The sequence below is a fragment of the Jaculus jaculus genome, chromosome 10 (assembly GCF_020740685.1).
Source record: "Jaculus jaculus isolate mJacJac1 chromosome 10, mJacJac1.mat.Y.cur, whole genome shotgun sequence".
Classification (NCBI taxonomy): Eukaryota; Metazoa; Chordata; class Mammalia; order Rodentia; family Dipodidae; genus Jaculus; species Jaculus jaculus.
In genome coordinates this window covers 38,912,824-38,929,947 of record NC_059111.1, presented here as the reverse complement: position 1 = coordinate 38,929,947, position 17,124 = coordinate 38,912,824, and positions in this window count along the sequence as shown.

Here is a 17,124-nt window from a genome sequence, read left to right as displayed (position 1 = left end):
ATTTCTTTAATCAATATGTAATTTTGCAACTAATTTTGGCTTGAAATGTATTTTGTCAGGTATTAGAATAGCAACACTTGATTTTTCCATTTGCTTGGAATATCTCTTTTCATCTTTTCACTGTAAGGTAGTGTCTGTCTTTGATAATGAAGCAAGTTTCTTAAAAGCAGCAAAAGAATGGAACCTGTTGTGTGATCCAGTCTCTTACTCTGTGACTTTTTGTTAGGGAATTGAAAAGATTAATATTCAGACTTATTATTGAAAGTGTGAATTAATTTCTGTCATATTGATGGTGTGGTGTTTAATATTTTGTTTGGCTGTCATTTACTTGACATCTGCCCTAGAATGGATTATTATTTGTCATTCTAACTTCATAAATGTATTTATACCTCTTAACAGTCAGGACAATTTCTTATTATATCCTTAGTTCTTATAAATGTATTTATTCAGCTATTATCATGGAAAAATGAAAAATTTTCTTTCTCCTATACCAAGATATAATTTTTCTGGGTATAGTTTGTGTTGGCAGACATGGTCTTTCACTTCTTGAATTACACTATTCTAAGTTCTTCTGACTTTCATGTTTCCATTGAAAATTTGTATGTTATTCTGATGAGCATCCCTTTACACATGACCTGAGGTTTCTCCCTTGTGGCTTTCAGTACTTTTTGTCTTATTTGTTTAGTGTTGACTACTTTGTTGTGAGAAGTTTCTCTTCTGGTCCTGTATATTTAGTATTGTCTGTACATCAGAATGGGCCCATATTGTCCTAGACTTGAGATATTTTCTTCTGTAATTTTATAGAAAATATTTTCTACTCCTTTGTCCTGAAGTTCTTCTCCTTTTTCTATGCTAATTATTCATAAATTTAATCATTTCATAGTGCCCCAAAGGTCTCTCATGTCCTGCTCATACTTTTATTTAAACTTTTCCATGGTTTTGACTGACTTTTGTCATCTTCCTTGTCTTCAAGCCTCATATTCAGTTCTCCAGTTTATTGGAAAGGCTTTCGATATACTTTTCTATTTGACTTATCACATTTTTATTTCAAGCTTCATTCAGTTGTTTTTTATTCAGCACTTCTTTCTGCATTGAATTTCATTTTCATACCCTGAATTGACTTCACTTCACTTAGCTATTTCTTGGTGCTCTCTTGGATTTCTTTCAGGCATGTATTCATGACCTCTTTAAGTCTTTGTACATATTTATAATTATGATTTTGAATTCTTGTTTTGAATTTCCTCTAAGTAGCTCTTATGGGGCTGGAGACCTCTACTAGAAGATTGAACATTCTTGATATTACCTTGATTTTTTTTGTTATTCATTGTTCATTGAGACTTGTCCATCTGGAGAAATTGTGTTGATCATGTCTTTCTGGCAAATTTTTGTTAAATGAGTGTTTAGATTAAGGCTTGGTGTTCGTGCTTTCTTTCTTTCTTTTTGTCCTTGCTTGGCTTGTTTTGCTTGAAGTTCAGTTTTGGAAACTGTGCTGATGGTGAGGTGGCCTCAGTTCAGCTAGGAGGGAATGCACAGCCCCTGATCTCGTAATTTTAGGTGTTTGGATTCAACAGGCAGCTCAGGTAGAGGCAGGGGAACATGGATAAGGGAGGGCAGGATCAGGCAACTCATGAAGTACCTTATGGAACAGGTAATTGCTTCCAGACTCACACCTGTGAGGTGTCAGAGGCCAGTGAAAGTGTGGGGTGTTTATGGCACATTATATTTATCAGGCAAGTGCACCCAAACTCACACTGGGTGTAGCCATAATTTGGATGTAAGAGTCATGCAAAGCCAGATGCAAACTGACATGTGACAGTAGCAGGGATATATGTAGGAAAGGGGCAAATAAGGATGGTTGATATGTGTGAACTCACACAACATGAGAATTTTCAGGAAAGGGAAGGGTGTAAGGAGCCAAATGGCACATGTGGTGATTCTAACAGTAAAATCTAAATAGAAAAGTGATCTTAGGAAAGACATTTTAGAAAGACAAAATTAAAAATATAAAAAGCAGCCTGTTTCCTATCTCAAAATCACACTTAGATTAGGCAGACTCTTCATGTAGTGTTTTTTTTTCCAGCTCTCCTCTTCTGTGATCAGCCCAGCAGAGGTATCACATATCACATTGCAGATCCTTTTGTTTCAGTCACAAGTGACCTTTAGGTGACCTTCAGGAAACAAAAGAAAGCAAGAAAACCAAACTTCACACTTACTACATTTCTTTTCCTGACACTTTCCCAGGACTTCATGAAATGGAGCTATAAGCAAAGAAGACACTAGCCAGCCTTTATGAATTCAGAGAGATGTAAGATTGTAGAAACTTCTCTGGCAATATGTTCTGAGTGTTCAGCAGCAACATCCTTAAGTGTCCTATTTCTTGTGAAATCCATTGTCTGACTCTTTCCTGGCTTCCTAACATGCTGTCATTTACCACTTTTCTCAAACCTAGTTCCAAATCCATAATCCCTAAACCCTGCTCACTCACCTGCCTCAAAGCTTACATTTTACCTCTCAGTTTCTCATCACTCATCCAAAGTAACTCAGGTCCTCCAAAGCTGAGTTCCTCACCCTCATCCAGAGACAGTTCCTCTACTCCACTCTTTATTTTAGGATATGAAATAACTTTCTACCCAGCCTGCAGTATAAGCCTAGGCCCCACTTTAAGTATCACTATATAATCAAATATTACTTCTGTAGATTTGACCTCCTAAAAGCTTATGTCTGATCCTCCTCTTTGTTTTAAATACAGATTCTTTGGTGGGTGGCAGCCCTGTCTCCCTGCACGTAAGTCACCAACTCACACTGCCTGCAGCCTATTTGTTACTGTTGTTAGGGCCACTTAAAAAAAAAAAATAAGTCTGGTGATATCTCTACTCAGCATAAAATCTACCAGTAGAACCACACCCTATCTGAAAACCCAGAGCTTAGGTCAAGTAAATACAGTTACTTGATCTTTGACAAAGTTGGCAATAACATAGACTGGAAAAAAAAACAGTATCTTCAACAAATGGTGCTGGACAAATTAGGTAACCATATGTAGAAAAATGAAACTAGATGCACTCATCTCACCATTCACAAAAATCAAGTCCAAATGGGTTAAAGATCTCAGTATATGACCTTAAATACTTCTCATACTGGAAGAAAAAATATGTGGAACTCTTCACAATATAGGAGTGGGGAAAGCCTTCTTTAACAAAAGCCTAGTAGGCCAGAAAATTAAATAATCACTCAACAAATGGGCTGTCATGAAGCTAAAAAGCTTTCACACAGACAAACACACCATAAGCAGAGCCAATAGATTACCCACTGAATGGGAGAAAATCTTTGCCAGCCATAACCCTGGCAGAGCCTATTATCTAGATTCTGCAAAGAACTCAAACAACTAAACAACTAAAAAAAAAATTCAAACAGCCTACTCCAGAAATGGAGAAGAGAACTGAATAGGAAATTCTTAGGAGAAAAAATACAAATGGCTAACACACACTTAAGAAAATATTCAACATCTCTAACCATTCAGGAAATGCAAATTAAAACAACTATGAGATTCTACCTTACTTTAGTAAGTATGGCTAACATTAAAAAATCTAACAACAAATGTTGGTGAGGATGAGGGGAAAGAGGAACCCTCATCCACTGTTGGTGGGAATATAAACTTGCACAACCACCAATGAAATCAACATGGAGATTCCTGAAAAGGATGAATCTAGAGCAACCAACAGACCCAGATATTCCCTTACTGGACATTTATCCTAAATGCTCCATGCTTCACTACAGAGATATTTTCTCAACCATGTTTATAGCTGCTCAATCCCTTATAGCTCAGAATTGGAATCAACCCAGATTCCCATTATTGGAAGAATGGATAATGAAGTTTTGGTACATTTACACAATAGAATCCTACTCACAGTATGAAAAATGATACAATGAAATTTGTAAAAAAAAAAAAAATGGACCGACTTGGAAGAGATCATACTCACAATCACAGAAATACAAATACTGCCTGGTCTCACTTACCTGACATTCCTAAGCTGGACTACCTCAAGTTTCTGACATACCTGATCCACAACACAAGGCCCAGGCAATAAGGATGGAAGGGTTTGGAGGAGGATAAGTGGAGGGTAGAGAAAAATAAACACAAAACTAAATCCAACATGAACAAGTACTACAGAAGCCTTTATCCTTGGAGATAGACTAAAAGATATTACCCTCAAAAGAAGTAAGGGGGGAGTACCTAAAAAGAAGCTGCCTTGGAGGGTAGGATAAAGCTTAAGCTTCTTTTTCTTTTTTTTTTCTTTTTTTTTTTTTTTTTTTTGGCTAGGTGTGGTGGTATATGCCTTTAATCCCAGCATGCAGGGGGCAGAGGTAGGAGGGTTACATTGAGTTTGATGCCACCCTGGACTATATAGTGAATTCTAGGTCAGCCTGGGGTAGCGTGAAACCCTATCTAGAAAAAAAAAATTGTCTCTGGCCTATAACTCCCAGTACCAGATACCAGTTACTACCAATAATAAGCTGTTGGTGAGAGAGACCTACAAGGTCCCCCAAACAAGTCAGGTTTCTGACAAAGAACTTGATTACTGATCCGAGGCAAAAGGTAAGACCCTGTTGCTGTGGACAGCATATGCTCTACTGGGTAAAAGTGGGCAACAATAGTCAAAGAAACCAGAGGCCTAAGCTACTCAGATGCATTCCCTGGAAGTATGTACATGCCAGTGCAATAGTGACACATAGCTTTGGTGGGTAACCAATAGCTTTCTGATCGGCTAAGAGATCCACTCAGTATAAAGGAACCTATATCTGAATTGGGAACCAGCTCAGAATCCTATGGAGACAAAAATTATGTTCTCCAGTGCCAAATTCTCACTAGTCTTTGTCTTAAAGAGGGGTTACATACATCAAATTCTCCCTAAATTAATAATGTTTATCCTATTTAAAACTATGTTGACCTCATTCTCCATTGGAGAATCTGTTCTTTTTCAGAACGTCGGGAGACCCAAGGAAATAAACTACCCCCACACTTCAGCCAAGCCACAGCTGAAACCACAGAGGAATTGGAGAGATGAGCAAAAGTGCTGCTTCCATGCCAAACCTGATAATCAGCACCAGGGTGAATGAGACAGACCCTGAGGATATTCAACACTTACAAAAGCAGAGTTTCAGAGGCTCATAAGAGCTCACCACTGAAGTTGACTTAAAACTCACTCACCATGGCTCAGGAAATTTTGCAGAAGAAGAGACAGAAAGATTGTAAGAGGCACAAGTTGAGACATCATGCCCAGAGGCATTCCTTCCTCCTCAAAAAAAGAAAGGCTGCTGCTCCCAAAACACATAACTCAACATCCCCATAGCGAATACCTGCAACCCCATGGAGAAGGGTCCCCAGCACAACAGGGGCAGGGATGACAGAAAAGATGATACCAACACATAATGCAAACATACAAAATATGTTGTTAACTATAATAATGCGAGTAATAAATAAATAAATAAATAAAGAGATGGACTTGATACAAAATGACACAACAGAAAACAAAACTCAAAGAGAGCTTTTGAAAACCTTTCTAGCACCCCTCACTAACAGAGTCACTCATGGGGAAGACATAAACTCTTATCTGGAAGACAAGACAAAGAAATTCATCAGGAGTCCAAAAACTACTGAGTTCAAAAAAAGTATGATAGGCTGAAGACATGGCTTAGTGGTTAAGGGCTGCAAAGCCTGAGGACCCAGGCTCAATTCCCCAGGACCCATGTAAGCCAGATGAACAGGGTGGTTCAAATGGTTGGAGTTTGTTTGCAGTGGCTAGAGGCCCTGGTACACCTATTCTCCATATCTGCCCCCCCCCCATCTATCTATCTATCTATCTCCAAATAAACAGATAAAATATTTTTAAAATATACCAACAGAAAAGAGGGAACTGTGAGATACCCGAAAAATGACCCAACTTCCAGATCATGTGTATACCAGAATGGAAAGAAATCCAAGTCAGAGGCATAGACAACATACTCAACAAAATTATTGAAGAAAAAATTTTCAATCTTCCAAAGAGAGACACGTTCAGATAAAAGAAGTTCACAGAACACCAGATAAAACCAAAAAAAAAACTCTCAAGGGCACATCATAGTGAAAACTCTTAACAATGAAAACAAGAAACAGTGCTAAAAAGCAACAAAAGACAAACAACTCACTACATACAAAGGAAATTCCATCAGAGCTACCTGATTTCACCATGGAAACCCTGCAAGCCAGAAGGGTCTGGAATGGAACACTGCAAAGTTTAAGAAACTATGGCTTCCAATCCAAACTACTGTACCCAGTGAAAGTGTCCCTCATAATGGATAGCAAAAGGAAAACTTTCCCTGAAAAATGTCAGCTCTATCATTATATGAACACAAACACAAACCTACAGGAATACTTCAGGGAATAATTCACACAGAGTCAACCAACCAATCTCAAGAGCCAAAAAGATCACAATAACCAAATGTAGAGCAGGCTCATAAGTACAAAACAAAAGAAAGCACCAAACCCGACAAAACACCTCATCATGGCAGAGATTAAATCTAACTTCATAGTTATAACCTTAGATATTAATGGTCTCAATGCACCCATTAAAAGACAAAAGTTAATGGGGCAGATCAAAATAATGGACCTTTCTATCTGCTATCTTCAAGAAGCCCACCTCACCACTAAAGATAGATACCTCCTCAGGGTGAAAGGATGGAAAATGATATTCCAAGAAAATGGAAATAAGAAACAAGTTGGTGTTGCTATGTTAGTAACTGATAAAATAGACTTTAGACCAAAAGTAATAAAAAGGACAAAGAAGGCCACTTCTTACTCATCCAGGGAATAATCCAATATAAGGACATCACAAACATAAATCTACATGTACCAAACACAGGTGCACCACAGTTTGTAAAGCAAAATCTTCTTGACAAAAAAGCAGAAATAAACACCAACAACACCATACTTGGAGACTTCAATACTCCACTATCATCAATAGACAGATCATCCAGGCAGAAAATCATCAGGGAAATAATATTGCTCAACAACACCAGAGATCAACTAGACCTAACAGACATCTAGACAACATTCCACCCCAATTCTACAGAATACACATTCTTTTAAGAAGCCTACAGAACCTTCTCCAAAATAGATCATATATTAGGCCATAAAGCATGCCTCCAGGACTCAGGAAATTTGAAAGAACTTCCTACATTATATCAGATACCAATGTCTTAAAGTAAGAAATTAACTGCAAGAGACACATCAAGAATAACATCAGTACTTGAAAACTGAAGGACACACTACTAAATAATGAATGGTACTAGAAGAAATTATAAAATTTCTAGAAATGAATGATAATGAAAAAAGAACTTACCAAAACTTATAGGACAAAATGAAGGCAGTACTAAGGGGGAAATCCATAGCACTAAATGCATTCATAACAAAGAAGGAGAGATCCCAAATCAATAACCTGATCACCCACCTAAAGGCATTGGGGAAACTATAAGAATCCAACCCTAAGAGCTCCAGAAAGAAAGAAATAATAAAGATAGGGCAGAAATTAATAAATTGGAAACTAAGAAAAACAATTTTAAAAACTGATGTGTGCTGGAGAGATGACTTATCAGTTAAGGCACATGCCTACAAAGCTGAAGGATCCAGATTTAATTCACCAGTACCATGTAAAGCCAGATGAACAAAGGGTCACATGCATCTGACGTTCATTTGAAGCAGCTGGATGCCTTTGTGTGCCCATTCTCTCTGACTGTTTCTCTTACCTCTCTCTCTATTTCCAAATAAATAAATAGTAAAAATTTTAAAATAAGACTTTAAAAAAGAAAATTGATGAAACAAACAGCTGGTACTTAAAAGCAATGAAAAGGATTGATAAACCCTTGGCTAATTTGATCAAAGGAAAAAAGAGAAGTCTCAAATTAACAAAATCATAAATGAAAAAGGAGAGTTCATAACAGACATCATTGAAATTTGAACAATCATGATGCCATACTTCCAACATCTTTACTCCAAAAAATTGGATAATCTGGAAGAAATGGATGAATTCTTAACATATACCACCTAAGAAAACCAAACACAGAGAAGATTAATCTCCTAAACAAAGTTATCATATTGTTTAAGTCAGGTTGGAATTGTTGGTAGAAATCATCTGACCAAGAGTAGCTTGTGGGAAGAAAGGTTTATTTTTGCTTACAGACTCGAGCAGAAGCTCCATCATGGCAGGGGGGGAAAGATGGCATGAGCAGAGGGTGCACACAACCACTGGGTGAACAACAGCAACAGGAGAGTGTGTCAAACACTGGCAAAGGGAAACTGGCTGTAAAACCCATAAGCCTGCCCCCCAAAATACTCTGCCTCCAGGAGGTGTTAATTCCCAAATCTCCATCAGCTGGGAATCTAGCATTCAGAACACCTAAGTTTATGGGGGAATACCTAAATCAAACCACCATGCACATTCATCAAGATTGAAAAGGTAATCAAAATCCTTTCCTAAAACAAAAGCCTAGAACTGGATGGCTTCTTGGACAAATTCTATCAAGCCTGCATTAAAGAACTGAAATCATTATTTTTTTCTCAAACTCTTTCACATAATTGGAGAAACAGGGAATCATCCACGACTCTTTTTATGAAGCTATCATCACCCTAATACCAAAACCAGACAGAGATACAACTAGAAAAGAAAACAATTGGCCTATATTCCTGATGAACTTAGATGCAAAGATCCTGAAAAAAATCGTCACAAACTGAATTCAACAACATATCAAAAGGATTATTGGGGTGAAGAGAGGCCTTAGCAGTTAAGGTGTATGTCTGTGAAGCCTAAGAACTCATGTTCAAATCTCCAGTTCCCACATAAGCCAGACATAGTGACACAAGCATGCAATGTCACAAATACACACAAGGGAGTGCATACATTTGGAATTCATTCACAGCAGATGAAGGACCTGATTTGCCCATTCTCTCTCTCTCTCTCTCATATATATATATATATATATATATATATATATATATATATATTGTGTGTGTGTGTGTGTTTAAATCATTATCCACATTGACCAAGCAGGATTCATCCCAGGGATGCAGGAATGTTTCAACATATGGAAATCAGCCAACAAAATATACCACATAAATAAACTTAATCATAAGAATCACATGATCATTTCAATAGATTCGGAGGCTTTTGAAAAAAAGCAACATCAAAGCCAGGCATGGTGGTGCACGCCTTTAATCCCAGCACTTGGGAGGCAGAGGTAGGAGGATTGCTGAGAGTTCAAGGCCACCCTGAGAATACATAGTGAATTCCAGGTCAGCCTGAGCTAGAGTGAGACCCTACCTTAGGAAAAAAAAAAAAAAAAAAGGCAACATCACTTCATGATCAAAACACTGGAGAGAATAGGCATGGAGGGTTTATATCTCAACACAATAAAAGCTATATGTAAAGCAACTGAAGCCCAAGTGATACTTAATGGGAAAAGACTCAAGTAGTTCCCATTGAGATCATGAACAAGACAGGGGTGCCCATTCTCACCACTGCTCCTCAATATAGTACTGGAAGTCTTAGCCCAAGCAATAAGATAGGAATAGAAATAAAAATAAGATAGAAAGAAATAAAAAAGATAGAAACTAGAGGGAAAGAAAGAAGTCAAGTTAGCCCTATTTGCAGATGACATGATCCTATACATAAGTGACCTTAAAGTCTCCATCTCAAAATTTCTAAAAGTGATTAGTTCCTTCAGTAAAGTGACAGGGTACAAAGTCAACACACAAAAATCAGTAGCCTTTCTATATGCCAAGGAAAACTATGCAAAGAAAGAAATTACGAAGAATGTACCAGTCTCAAGAGTCACAAAAAATTAAATACCTTGGATAACACTAACCAAAGATGTGAAAGACCTGTAGAATCAAAACATAAGGAAAAATGACACAAAGAAATTTGACGAAAAATGGTCAAACTTGGAACAGATCATTCTCAGCCAACTCACCCAATCACAGAAAAATAATTGTCATATGGTGTAGCAGACAGATTCAAGTTCGCTGAGATGAACTTCCAGACCAGGCACAGTTATAGAGGAAGGGATATTTATTGAAGCCTACAGATCCAGGGGAAGTTCCATAAATGGCAGAAGAAGCTGGCCTGCCTTCACCAAGCAAAGAGAGAGAAGTACAAGTCAAAAGCCAAAAAGCCACACAGCACAGCACACTTAAGCAACTCCAGCTAGGTACACTTTGCATATCTTTAGATTGAAATCTGAAATCCACCACCACATCTAAAGATCCACCCAGTGACATTGCCTCCAGCCAGGTGACTGCAGAATGCAAACTACAAACAAATAAACAATTGAATATATTGGGGGCCATCTATTCTATTCAAACCACCACATATGGTCTCACTCATCTGTGATTATTAACCTAAATCTGCCTATAATGCTGGCATACCTAATAAATATCTTGAGGTCTGGACAATAGGGATGGTGGGATGGGAGGGGGGGAGGAGGGTGGGTGGAGGACAAAAAACTGGACCCAAATGGAAACTTGTGGTCTAAGACACTGAACAGCAACCAACCTGACGTGATGCTCACACAAGTGCAATAGTGGCACATAGCCATGGTGGGTTACCAACTGCTCTTGAATTGGCTAACAAATCCACTCACTGGAACAGAACCCATACCTACAAGGGGGAAACAAGTCAAAACCATATAAAAAATGAGCCTTATCTCCAATATCACCACCAATAGTGGGCTACAAGAGAGCCTACACCTATTAAATTCCCTCTAAAATAAGAATGGGTATCCATGTATCTTGCAATGACTTCACTTTCTTTTTTCTTTTTTTTTTTCTTTTTTCTTTTTCAAGGTAGTGTCTCACTCTTGTCCAGGCTGACCTGGAATTAACTCTCTGTAGTCTCAGGGTGGCCTTAAACTCACGGCGATCCTCCTACCTCTGCCTCACGAGTGCTGGGATTAAAGGCATGTGCCACCATGCCCGGCTTGACCTCACTTTCTGTTGGAGAATTTGCTTCTCTTTTTCAGATGGATGCAGAATCTGAGGAGAGAATCAGCCCATCACAGCCCACCTGGGCACCGGCTGAAGCCATAGAGTTAGTGGGGTAATAAGCAAGAGATGCTTTCTCAGTGAACCTAGAACAGCACAAGGGTGAAGGAGACAGACACAGAGAATACTCAACTCCTATCAAATCAGATATCCAGAGAAACAGAGACTCCCAAGACCTCCCATCACTGAAATAGACCTAAAATGAACCCAACATGACTGAGGTAAATTCATGAAGAGGGGGTGGAAAGATTGTTAGAGCCATAAGCTGGGTCATTATTCACAGAGACATTGCCTCTCCCCCATAATTGAAGGCCACCCCCACAATGCAACAACCACAATCTATGTGGGGGAGGGGGAGATGACAGGGAGGAGGCTAACAATGGTACCATCATGGCTGTATATACATATGTATATATATATATATAACTAATAAAATAAATAAATAAATAAAAATAACAATAGAAAAACATAAATGAACTCATCCTTCAAAAAATGCTCAAAAGAAAACAATTATGGGGGACTTGAGCAGATGGACAGACTTCCCATGCTACTGCATAGAAAGAATTAATATTATGAAAATGGCAATTCACCAAAAGCAGCATTTAATGCAATACAAATAAAATATTCCAGCATAATTCTTCACAGAAATGGAAAAAAATGATCTCAAAATTAATTTGGAATTTCAGTAGGCCTTACACATATGAACATATGCTAAGCAAAAGAAACAGCTCTGCAAATATTGCTATACCCAATCTAAAGCTATACTACAAAGCCATAGTGACAAAAGCAGCATGGACTGGCAAAAAAAAAAAAAAAAAAAAAAGAGACATAAACCAATGGAACAGAATTGAAGACCCAGAACTGAAGTCAGGTAGCTATAGCTACTTGATCTTTGACAAAGGTGTCAATGAACTAGACCAGAGAAAAGACAGCATCTTCAACAAATGGTGCTGGAAAATAGGAAAACCATATGTAGAAAAATGAAACTAGACCCACTCATCTCACCATACACAAAAAGCAAGTCCAAATGGATTAAAGATCTCAATATAAGACCTGAAACTCTTCACCTACTGGAAGGAAAAATGGGAGGAACTCTCCACCATAAAAGAGTAGGGAAGGACTTCCTGAACAATACCCCAGTAGCCCAGGAAATTAAATAATCTGTCAAAAATGGGATTTCATGAAATTAAAAGCTTTTTCACAGACAAACATACTATAAGTGGAGCCAATAGATTGCCCACAGAATGGGAGAGAATTTCCAAAAGTTATGCCACAAAGAACTCAAAAAACTAAACAATAAAAAATCAAACAACCCACACAATAAAACTTGGGTAAACAACTGTTGCAGTCTGGGATGCATTGCTGGTAGAAATCACCCAACAAAGAGCAGCTTCTGGGAAAAAGAGATTTATTTTGGCTTACAGGCTCAAAGGGAAGCTCCACGATGGCAGGGGAAAACGATGACATGAACAGAGATGGACATCACCCCCTGGCCAACATAAGGTGGACCACAGCAACAGGAGGGTGTGCCAAACTCTGGCATGAGGAAACTGGCTAAAAAGGCCATAAGCCCGCCCCCAACAATACACTCCCTCCAGGAGGCATTAATTCCCAAATCGCCATCAGCTGGGAACCTTGCATTTAGAACAACTAAGTTTATGGGGGACACCTGAATCAAACAACCACATTCTGCCCCTGGTCCCCATAAACTGATATCCATGCATGATGTAAAATACAATGCATTCAGTCTGACTTTAAAAGTCCCCATAGTTTTTATCAATCCCAATGCTGTTCATACATCCCCATAGTCCAAGATCTTTTAACTGAGCCATAATACCAAAAAATAACCTCAAAAAACCCATAATGGCACAGAATAAATATACACAGTGCAAAAAATGGCATTGGGCATAGCAAAGAAACATTCAACCAATACAAGATTTAAAACAACCAGGGCAAATATCAAACTGTAGCTTCAAATCCAACAACTCTAGCCAGTGACAAGTCTCCAAGTCTGATAATTCTAACCAGCAACAAGTCTCTGGCATTCCAATTCCTCCCCTCCAGCTAGGCTACTCACAGTCCTGGGAAACTTCATCAGGGCCAGCAGCTCCTTGGCAGCCATCTCATGGTCCCAGCATCTCCACTGGGTCTCCACTGCAATTCACGGTTCATTCTCATGGCCCCATGGGGTCTCCATTCAGGCAACCAGCAAACCTGCTTCACACTGCCCATGGCCATTTCCAAAACACAAGACCATGTTGCAAACTCAATGACTTCTTTCCAGCATTTCTTATACTCCATGATACCAGCTAGGGTGCAATTTGTTAATCCAGGGGGGAATAAAGCAGACTTTGAAGAACAGGACACTCCTTGAGCACTCAGGCCCCTTCAAAAGAGTTTACATTCTTCTTGTTGCCCCAGTGCAGGTCAGCTAGCCTAGTCTCAAAGGTTGTAATCTCTCAGTTGCAGCTGAATGGGCAACAGTTCACCCAAAGATTTTTCTTCCTGTGCCATATCCCTCTGCTCACACCAGTTCATTTCTATGCAAATCAACCCTGCACAAATTCTCAGGACACAGACATAAAAGCAAGCTTCTCACACAAACTGCTAGCCCAGTCCAAGCAAAGCTCTTTCTCACCCTCATAAGCCAAGCCTCACAGTCTATAGTTCTTACTGCCTTCAGGTCTTTCAGCTCTGACCAGAATAGACCATCAAGCTATACTTACAGCACTGCAAGGCATCTCTTAGGCCAAGGTTTCAAATCCTCCCACATTCCTCTTGAAAATCAGCTCCAAAAGGCCAAAGCCACACAGTCAGGTGTCTAGCAGCAATCCCACTCCTCGGTACTACTTTACTGTTGCAGTCCGGGTCGCATTGCTAGCAGAAATCACCCAACAAAGAGCAGCTTCTGGGAAAAAGAGATTTATTTTGGCTTACAGGCTCAAGGGGAAGCTCCACGATGTCAGGGGAAAACGGTGGCATGAGCAGAGGGTGGACATCACCCCCTGGCCAACATAAGGTGGACCACAGCAACAGGAGGGTGTGCCAAACACTGGCATGGGGAAACTGGCTATAAAGCCCATAAGCCCGTCCCCAACAATACACTCCCTCCCGGAGGCATTAATTCCCAAATCTCCATCAGCTGGGAACCTAGCATTCAGAGCACCTAAGTTTATGGGGGCCACCTGAATCAAACCACCACAACAACTGAATACCAAGTTCTCAGAGGATGAAATATAAATGGCAAACACACACTTAAGAAAATGTATAACACTCCTAGCCATTAGGGAAATGCAAATTAAAACAGCTATGAGATTCTACCTTACTCCAGTAAAGATGGCAATCATTAAAAATTCTAATAACAAACATTCATTAGGATCTGGGGAAAGAGGAACCTTCATCCACTCTTGGTGGGAATGTAAACTTGTACAACCACTATGGAAATCAATATGGAGATTCATGAAAAGGATGAACATAGAGCTACCAACAGACGCAGTTACTGAGTATCCTAAATGTTTCATGCTTCACCATAGTGGCATTTGCTCAACTATGTTTATAGATGCTGAATTTGTTATACCTAAGAATTGGAATAAACCCAGATGCCCATAATTCAACAAATGGATAATGAAATTAATGTACATTTACACAGTGGAATTTTACTCATCAGTAAAACAAAAAAGATATTTGAAAAAAACTGTAGAAAAATGGACAGATTTGAAACAGATCATATTCATTGAACTCACACAATCACAAAAAAAAAAAATAAAAAAATTATAAGAATTAAAAACATTGTTTTACTTATCTGTGATTACTAACCTGGAATAGCTCAAGTTGTTCAAATGCCTGATAGGCAACTAAAGGCCCATAAAGTAGAGGGATAAGGGTTTAGAGGTGTGGGAAAGGGGAAGGTAGAGAAAAATTACACAAAACTAATACCAAAATAAACTGGTGTCAGAAACCTTTATCCTTGGAGACAGACTAAAAGATATAGCCCTCAACAGGAGCAAGAAGGGAGCCCCTGAAAATAAAGGTCCTAGAGCAAGTGGGATGGAGGCTAAGCTTAAAAAAAAAAATCTTTTTGTTCTCTGGCCCGTAACTCCCAGTATGAGAAATCAGTTGATACTCACAACAGAGAGACCTACGAGATCCCCTAAACAAGACAGATTTCTGTCAAAGCACTTAATTACCCACCTGAGGCAAAAAGTAATCCCTATTGCTGAAGACAGCATAAACTGCCAGCACGGACATGGACAGGTCTGGCTGGAATCTGGAAGAAATAGTCCTAGAAAGCACTACATTAGGTATTGGGTGAAAGTGGGCAACAATGGTCTGAACATGCAGAGGTCTAACCTACTCAGATGCAAACTCCCTGGCAGGATGTACACACCAGTGCAATAGTGGCACACAGCTTCAGTGGTTAGCCAACAGTTTTCTGATTGACTAAGAAGAGATCTTTTCAATGAAAATGAACCTATATCTGGAATCTGGAACAGATCAGAACCCTCTGGAGACAAAAATTTTTGCTCTCCAGTGTCAAGCTTTCACTAGTCTTTGGCTAAAAGAGGGGTTGCATGCATCAAATTCTCCCTAGATTAATAATGCTTATCTCATTTAAACTATGCAGACTTCACTCTCTGTTGGAGAATCTGTTCTTCTTTTTCAGATGGTAGCAAGACCCAAGGAGATAAACTACCCCCTGCACTTCAGCCAAGCCACAACTGAATCCACAGAGGAATGGGGAAATGAGCAAGAGTGCTGCTTCCATGCTGTTCCTGATAATCAGCACCAGGGTGAAAGAAAGAGACCCTGAGGATACTCAACAAATATCAAAGCAGAGATCCAGAGGCTCCTAAAAGCTCATCACTGGAGTAGACTTAAAACTCACCCACCACAGCTCAGGAATTTTGTGGAAGAGGGGGTGGAAATATTGTAAGAGCCACAAGTTCAGACATCATTCCCAGAGGCATTCCTTCCTGCCAAAATAACTGACTGCTGCTCTCACAATACATAAGCCACAACTCCATGGGGAATACCTGCAACCCCACTGAGGAGTGCCCCCAGCAGAATGGGGGCAGAGACAAGGAAAAAGAGGGTTCAAATACATGATGTATCCATATAAAATATGTTGTTTGATTCTTTCTGAACAAACTTTATTTGCTTCTGTGTTCTTGTAGGGGAATGTGATTTTATTTTTAAAATGTTGTATGTTCCAAAACACTGTTCTTCAAACTTTCCAATACAGGAATATTACTAAAAACCAGCATAAAAACATAATGCATAGTTTGTGGCTACATTGTTTGTCAATACTTCTATAATATGATATATTTCATATTATATTTTTTAACATAGAGAAGTGATACTAGAATCCTGTATTCTGTGGCAGATAGGGCATCACTACTGGAGCTAGGAGAGACCTTAGGAAGTGGGGAGAGGAAACCATCTCAAATAAGAGCATGTTAACAGCAGTGTTTTATTTTTATTTTAACGCATCATAAAAACGAATATGAGAGTGCCCCTAGTCACAGCTCATGCCACATGAATATCAGAGCACTGACTCAAGACTGTAACACGAGGAATGTAAGTTTATAGTGAGGTTTTAGTCATGAATCTTCTCATATATACATAAGAGAAAAGTCATGATTTGTACATTAATCAGCATAATAGCCATCAGCATAATAGCACAATAGACATTAAAACCTATAAACCCTATAAACAGGAAACCCTATGAACAAGAAAAGAAACAACCTTTTTATTAAGTCTTACAGCCTAACTAATATCAGAAAATTTATACTAAGTAAATCACCATAAAAATTAAAGACTGAAAAATCTTTTAACAGAGTTTAAATTTCAGAAACATCAGAGACCTCAAATTGAAGAGAAATTGATTTTAACTAGAATAGGAAAAATGGACACTAGCATAGCTACAAAATGCATATTTTAATTGTGACACTATTAGTTGCATCTGTATTATTTCTATAGTATGCTATCTCATATTGTGTTTAAAAAAAGAATATAAGAAAGTGATACTTAAACAAATCTATAAAATTCTGGATCTT